Source organism: Hyperoodon ampullatus, assembly GCF_949752795.1.
Source record: "Hyperoodon ampullatus genome assembly, chromosome: 4".
Classification (NCBI taxonomy): domain Eukaryota; kingdom Metazoa; phylum Chordata; class Mammalia; order Artiodactyla; family Ziphiidae; genus Hyperoodon; species Hyperoodon ampullatus.
In genome coordinates this window covers 58,276,139-58,284,875 of record NC_136917.1, presented here as the reverse complement: position 1 = coordinate 58,284,875, position 8,737 = coordinate 58,276,139, and positions in this window count along the sequence as shown.

The window sequence follows — 8,737 nt, the reverse complement described above, 5'->3', positions numbered from 1 at the left end:
AACTCTTTTTAGCATGATTGTTAATTATAATGGTATGGGCAAAGCAATTCTGAAACAATTTTATATGTAATCTAATATTGAAGAAATCGTTGGGAACCAAGTTTCTCACTGTGGAAAAAGGATATGTAAGTATAGAAGAGGGAGGACAAGAAAGAATCCTGTAGAGGTAGGTTGGAATTAGAGAAACTGGTGTGAACTCATGATTTCTAAAATATGAATATGTGTGTATATACATGTTTATGTCTGTACCCATGTATATGTACATATATGCCTATATTTCCTAGCTCTGGCTATTCAAAGGAAAGAATAGCCAAAGTAGCAGATATAACCCAATAGCAATGAGCATATCTGGTGTCCAGATCTTGGTTTCTAATACCATGCCCCACTAAAAGGAACCTGGGCTCCTTTGAGAAATGGCTGATACCAGGGCTGGGGCAATGTAGGTACAATTGGAGCCTGGAACATCTTGTTATGCCAGATAGTAAGTGCTAGAAGATGACAGGAACATATTACATGGGGGCCAGCTTGAAGAGGCTCCCACTGGCCAAATCTGGGACAATCTGAGCACCAAACTAAGTAAAAACAATAATGAATTATACACCATTGAGAAAAATAGCAATCCATGAGTCTGTAATCTTAGATAGATAGATAGATAGACAGACAGGTAGATAGATAAATGGGGGAGAAGGGAGGCCTCTTGCTTAGTGCAGAATACTGAGGGCCTAGAGTCAACTTACCCATTAGGCAGTGTCTAAATACCATGATACTTTTAAAATAATTAATTAAATTTATTTATTTATTTTTGACTGCGTTGGGTTTTCGTTGCTGCATCCAGGCTTTCTCTAGTTGCAGCAAGCGGGGGCTACTCTTTGTTTCAGTGCATGGGCTTCTCATTGCGGTAGCTTCTCTTGTTGCAGAGCGCAGGCTCTAGGCGCGCGGGCTTCAGTAACTGTGGCTTGAGGGCTCTAGAGCGCAGGCTCAGTAGTTGTGGTGCACAGGCTTAGTTGCTCTGCGGCATGTGGGATCTTCCCGGACCAGGGCTCAAACCCGTGTCCCCTGCATTGGCAGGCAGATTTTTAACCACTGAGCCACAAAGGAAGTCCCAAAATCCCATGATACTTTTAAAGGCCAATGAAAATGTTTTAATTTTTATTTCTTTTAAGAGAAACCAAAAGAAAAATAAATGTAATAACAATAAATCTAGCTTGGATCATATTAGTCTTTATACCAACATAGTCATAAATATAATTAAAAAAATTTTTTATGGAGTAAAGGACCCAGGAAGGCAAAATATAAGGCTCATGAAAGTCATAATGCAGCCCTGTGAGGTACTAGTGGTAAATATGGACAGGGTGCTAGATGGAAAATCATCATTTGGCAACGTTCATGGTAAAGATAGGATCAAGAGTCATCCAATAGATGCTAAATGTAAGAGAAATTTGGGGGGAAGAATAGAATATATGAATGGTCTTAAATTATCGCCCCCGCTTCTTATTAGTTGCAAGGAAAAAAATTAAAAGATGATTATACAGTGGAGGTAGTGGGTACCACCTTGACTGCATGATGAAAATTAATACTGTATTACCTGTGAGGGACAGATAGACATCATGTGCCTTCAGATGTAATATCCTGAGAAGGTTATGACATCATCTATGCAGTATCCCTACTAAAAGTGTATGATGATATAATCACGAGGAAACATCAGACAAACAGAAAATGAAACATGTTCTATTTTTTTAAAAAGGTGGAGGTGGGGCGGAGTTACATTCTTCAAAAATGTCAAAAAAAGGCAAAGAAAAGCTGGGAAATGTTCAAGATTTAAGGTAGCTGAAGAGACATGGCAACTAAATACTGTACCTGACCCTAAAATTGAACCTATCCTGGAAAGAGAAAAGCCTATAAGGGACATTATTAGATCAACTTAAAAATTTGGAATATAGACAGTGAATTAGATAAAAGTATTCTACCAATATAAATTTATGAAGTTAATAGCTATAAGGCAAAGCCCTATTCTTCAGAAATATATGCTGAAGTATTTAGGGGTAAGAACTATGATGTATGTAACTTACCTTAAGTGGTTCCGGAAAAAAATTGGCATCTATTATGTGTGTGTATGGAAAGAGAAAATGAATGACAAAGCAAAGGGGATAAAATAACAATAGGTGAATCTTTGTAAAAAGTATATGACTGTTCTTTGTACTATTTTTATTTTTGCAACTTCTTATAAGTTTGAAATTATTTCCAAATAAGTTTTTATAAGCAAAAAATTAAAAAAAACATATTAGACTGTCACATACAGATGTATAACTAATACTGTATGCATGACATTGGCTAGATTTTTCACATTATAAATAGTTTCCCATGTTATTACATAATCTTTGAATCTATCATTTTAAATGTCTGCATAGCATTCTAACAAACTGACACTCTAGAGTTTACTGGGCCATTTTCTTTATTGTTAAACATTTAGCCTATATACATTTTTTCCTGATTTAAACAATGTTCACAATGGTTAAGCTTAAGAGCTATAAAAAAAAAAGAGCTATAGGACCATACTACCTATATTCAAATCTCAGCTCTGTGGTTTACTGGCCCTGTAGTTTTGATTAAATTACTTATCTCTCTATGCCTCAATTTCCTCAAGTCGGACATAATATATAGTATTTATAGAAATGTTGTGAACATTAAACGAGTTGCTCATGTAAAGAACTTACAGTGGTGCCTAGCACATAGTCAGCATTCAACAAATATTAGCTATTTGTGTAATTTTTTGTGCATTCAGCTTTTTTCATTTGGGGAGATCTAACCTTTTGCAATATTAATAGCTTAAAATAAAAGCAATACTGATAGTTTGGGATATGGAAAAAAGTGAATAATATAGATATAATAATGGCAATATTTTGAACAATGAAACCAATGGTTTTATAATCCTTGCTTTCTTTAATTTTTTAAAAAAGTATACAGGAATTCATCTAATAAACAAAAACACATCTCCTGCTATCCTAAAGTACACCACTAGGTGGCGATATAACCAATTAATTGACAATATTAATTTAGGTAAATTTCAAACTCAAATTTACAAAATCCCAAAATAGAAAGAGTGTTCTTTGAAAAGAAGTGTGGTCACAGAAGACACATTAAATCTACGGCTGGTGACTAAGTTGAGGTACATCTGCCCCAATACCTCACTAGGTTGCCCAGACGTCTCTGAACTGATTCATCTTTCCTCTGTCCCCATTTCCACCCAGCTTAAAAACCCTTTCCTCTTTCAGACTTTCCTATCTCAGTAAATGGCACTATTACCATCCACCTATGTGTTTAAGGCAGAAACTAAAAGTTACTCTATTGTGGGGTGTGGGGCTTTTTGTTGTTGATTTCTAGTTTTGTTATACTCTTGTAAAAAATGATGTAGTCCATGTGATATCAATTCTTTTGCTATTTTTTGAGACTGGCTTTGCAGTAAGATGTTGTAAGTTTTCCGTGTGTACTTAAGAACATGTAATCTCTGTTAGGTGAAGGATTCTGGCTATATCCATGAAATCAATCTTGCTAACTGTGTTGTTCATATCTTCTATATCCTTATTAATATTTTGTCTGCTTTTTCTGTTTCTGTAGGAAATGTGGTTAAAAAAAACCCTCTCCCACTGTAATTTAAAATGTGTTTATTTCTTGCAATTCTGTCAATGATATTTTTACTTTATATCTGTTGAAGATATATTGTAAGTTACATATAGATTCAGAATTGCTATGTCTCCTTGGTAAATTATTCCTTTATTATTTATCTTAAAAATAAATTTATGGGACTTCCCTGGCAGTCCAGTGGTTAAGACTCTGTCTTTCAATGCAGGGGGCGCGGGTTCGATCCCTGGTTGGGGAGCTAAGATCCCACATGCCTCAGGGCCAAAAAACCAAAAAACATAAAACAGAAGCAATATTGTAACAAATTCAATAAAGACTTTTAAAATGGTGCACATCAAAAAAAAAAGAGATACCTTTAAAATATAAATAAATAAATAAATAAAATTATTCCTAACAGTGCTTTCCACCTTAAAGTCTATTTTGTCTGGTATTAATATCACTACATTAGCATTCTTTTTGGGTAATATTTGCCCATCATATATTTTTTCCATTCATTTGCTTTCAAATTTCTATGCCTTTATGTTTTAGCTATGTCTATGGCAAACACATATAGCTAGATTTTTTCCTTATTATCTAATATAAGCAGTTCTGATTTTAACTGACAAGCTTAATATATTTATATATTTAAATTATTGACATATTTCGACTTATTTCTACAATTCTATGATGTGTTTTTTTTTCAATTTATAATGCATTTTTTGAACTTTTTTTCCTCCTTGCATGCCTTTTATTGGATGGTTCTGGTTTTATTTATTCCTCTTTCTTCACCATATTTATTTAGAGCCTTTATGTTTCTATCCTTTTGATAATTATTCTCACCTTCTTAACATGCACATTAGAAAGTCTAAAGTTAATTTACCTACTCTCTTCCCGAATAATGAAGGGCTTTGTAAAACTTTATCTCCAATCACTTTCCCTCCCATCTTGCTCACTGTCGTTATCTAATATTTTAGTTTTAACATCTTCTCAATCTAGACTTTAAAATCATTGTTAATGTTGTTTATAATAAATGCTTATTTAGATATGTTCACATGTTTAGCAATTTTCTTGCTTACCATTTCTTGCATTATGTTATTCCCTTGATTAAAATTCTTCAGTAGCTTCACATTAGAAACAATAATATCCAAACCCTTTGCCATAGTATACAACACTTCACATGACCTGGTCCCTGCCTGTTTCCCCAGCCTCCTCTCTATCACTCTTCCCCATTTCTCACCGCCCTCCAGCTATAATCATCTTTTTTTAGTTTCTGGAACATGCTATAACTGAACACCAATTTTTTTCCCCACCTCAAATACTATGAACGTTCTTTGCCTTCAGTTCAGTATGGTCTTCTTTCTATTCTCCCTATTGCTGGCTCTCTCTCATTCTTCTCAGCTTAAATGTAACCTTCTCAAAGTGTTCTTTTGTCACTCTATATAGATTAGGTCCTCCCCATCCCATGTAACAGCCCTCTGTTTATTTCCTCTATGTACTGATTGCAAGTCATAATTACATATTTGAATATGTGATTCCTTGCTTGGTGTCTGACTCTCTGACCATATTTGGCTCTATAAGAACAGCAGTGGGAGTAAAAAGAAAGCAAATGTGAATGAGAAACATTTTAAAAGAAGGGCTTAAAATTTTTTATATCAAATTAGATGAGAGGACAAGTAGAAGGAAAAGTTAAATGTAATTAAGTTTCTCTTTTGGAAGACTTTGAGGATAGAGATACCACTTGACAGAAATAGAATAATTGGGAAAATAGTTCAATTTGAATGAAATTGAGGAGGGAGAAAATTACTTCTGCTTAGAAGTATTAAGCCTTAAGTAACAGTGAGACATTTATGTGAAGATATCACATAGACAATCTGAATTATGGTAAGTAGAACATAGGTATGAGGGCAGAATTGGAGACGTAGTTTGGGGAATAACTTACATATTTTTCATCCCTTATCAATTTATATTCAATTTCTCATTTAGCCGTTCCAAACCTTCTGCTTTATGTATTCAACAAATCTTCTTCCTGGCTCTGTGCTAAATACAAGGATACAATAATTAACTAAGATGGATGCTATTCCTGCTCTCAGGGAGCTTACAGCACAAAAGAGGAGAAAGGAATAAGCAGTTGCAATAGTGTATGATACACTCTGCCATAGGGATTAGATAAGCATGCTATTAGGAATACACAACAGGAAAAGTTAACCTAGTCTATGGGTCAGGGAAGTCTTTCTGGGGGTGGGGGGAGTAACGCTTTACTGAAACGCAAAGGAGAATATGGAGTTATTCAGGAAAAAAGGAAAAGGAGAGACTCCTTAAGTGAAGGACACATGTATGCAAAAGCTTTAAAGCAAGAAAAAACGTGCGTGCTCAGTGTTCCTACGAATACTTTTTCCCAGAAACTATTCTCTACCCAGCCGTTTAAAATTCTTTTTTTGGGCTTCCCTGGTGGTCCAGTGGTAAAGAATCTGCCTTACAACGCAGGGGACGCGGGTTCAATCCCTGGTCCGGGAACTAAGATCCCACGTGACGGGGGACACGACTAAGCCTGCGAGCCACAATACTGAGCTTGTCGCCTCAACTAGAAAGCCTGTGTGCCTCTACTAAGACCCAACACAGCCAAAAATAAATATGAGAACTATTATTTAAAAAAATAAAACTGTTTTTCAAGTTGATTGAGGTATAATTTATATATAGTAAAATTCATCCTTTTATGGTATAAGTTTCTGTGAATTTTGACAAACTTATGCTGTCATGTAACAATTACAACAATCAAGATATGTAGTATTTCTATCACCCTAAAAAGTTCCATCACACCTCTTTGTACCTCCCCTACCCTCAGCCCCTTCGCAACTGCTGACTGGATTTCTGTCCCTATAGTTTTCCTTTTTCCAAATGTGTAAATGGAACCATACAGTATGCAGACTTTCGAATGTGGCTTCTTTCACTGAGCGTAATGCTTTTGAGAGTCATTTATGGTGTTGCATGTATTAGTAGTTTGTTCCTTTTTACTGCTGAACAGAATTCCATTGTACAGGTGTACCACAGTCTGTTTCATGTTGATGGGCATTTGGCATGTTTCTGGTATTTTTAAAATATGGACAAAGCTGCTATAAATATCCCCATAGATTTTTTTTAAATTTTTGATTGAAGTACAGTTGATTTTCAATATTGTGTTAGTTTCAGGTGTACAGCAAAGTGATTCAGTTATATATATATATATTTTTTTTTTTTTCAGATTCCCATAGAGGTTTTTGCGTAGGTATGTCTTCATTTCTCTTGAGTAAATATCTAGGAGTGGGTTTGTTAGGTCATAGAATAAATGCATGTTTAACTTTATAGGAAATTACCAAACTGTTCTCCAATGTGCCTGTACCATTTTGCATTCCCACCACCAATGTATGAGAGTTCTAGTTTTTCCACATCCTCAGCAGCATTTGACATTATCAGTTGTTGGTTTTGTTTTATTTATTTATTTTTAAGTCATTCTACTAGGTATGTAGTGATGCCTCATTGTCATTTTAATTTGCATTTTCCTAATGACTAATAGTGTCAAGCATCTTTTTATGTAATTATTTGCCATCTGTATATCTTCTTCTGTAAAATGTTTGTTCAAATATTTTGCCCATTTTTTCTTTTTATTTTTTTGATTGTTTTCTTATTATTGAGTTTAGTGAGTCCTTTACATATTCAGGTTACCAATACTTTATCAGATATGTGTTTTGCAAATGTTTCTTCCCAGTGTGTGCCTTGTCTTCTCATTTTCTTAGACTGACTTTCAAAGACCAGAATTTTTTTCTATTTTGTAAGGTCTAATTTATTAGTTTCTTCATTTCTACCCAATGTTTTAATCCCATTCCTTTCCATTTCTTTCTAGAATAATCTTCTTTTTCTGCTTCCCATCATGCAGAAGTCTCCCACTTTTTGCAAAAATCTTCACTTGCAGTTATTTCCCACCCCCCATTGTTACTGTCCTTTTTCTCCTTCATTTCCCTGCCAAATATTTGGAATGAATGTTCCTTACTACTTAGTCATTCCTGAAATCCCTGAAAATTTGCTTCCATTCACACCACACTACCAAAACTAACCTCTGGATGTCACCAAAAAACCTCTTACGTGTCGATTCCAATAATAGTTTCTAGACCCTAATTGTCTACTTCCTTTTAGGATAACCCTTCCTTCCAAAAATTATTTTTTAACCTCTTACTTTCAGCGTTCCCAAAATGCAGATCTAAGGTGTATAGTAGCCCCTTAGGGATTAATTCAGTTGTTGAATGCCATGTAAACAAGAGTTTCTTTACTGAATAAATTCAACATTTTTTTTGGTCTGAATTCAGACAGAAGCAATAAATATGAAATAGGTGTTAAATTATTTACAGGTTATTAATTCCCTTAAATGACTTGAATATCACCATTTGTTTTTTCAATGACTTCGTTGTCTTTTTTTAAAAATCTATACCCCCAATAGCATAAATTTCAGCACAACCCACAGCTGATTTTTTAAATTCTGAATTGCTAGAGTCCAAATGAGTGAAATTTTTACTCTAGTTTTTTCATTATAATATATATGTTCATATATATTATATATTTGGAAGAAATACAATCCAGAAACAATCTCCAAGCACAGGGACAGAAGTAGTTATTAAAATAGCAAAGTTTGTTTCTAATATTTATTAGGTAGAGAAACTGAAATACAGTGAAATAGATCTTCCCCCTAAAAGTAAAATCATAAAAAGGCAGAGCAAAGAAGTTTCAGTTTTGATTTTGCCTCATTGGGACCATAAATAGCAAACAGTTTATTTCTCTCAGGTATTCCCCTAACCACCACTCTTTTCCTTTCCATTTGCCTTCCCTTTCTTTTTTATTTCCTCTAATTAGCATAATGACCAGACAATATGACTAAATTAAATCATTCCATTTCTCTCAACTCTAGGTCAAGGTAATTACTTCTGGTTGCCCTATCTCTTCTGCCAGCTTCCCTTTACCTGCTAAAAAGTCTGCTTTCGGATGGACAGCTCCTGCTTTGTTCTTGGACAGAGCAAAGGCTGAAATTTTCCTGAAGTTCATTAGTGTCATAAGGCCAGGCTAGGGAAATCAGTGCTCTGAGGTCTTGTATGTC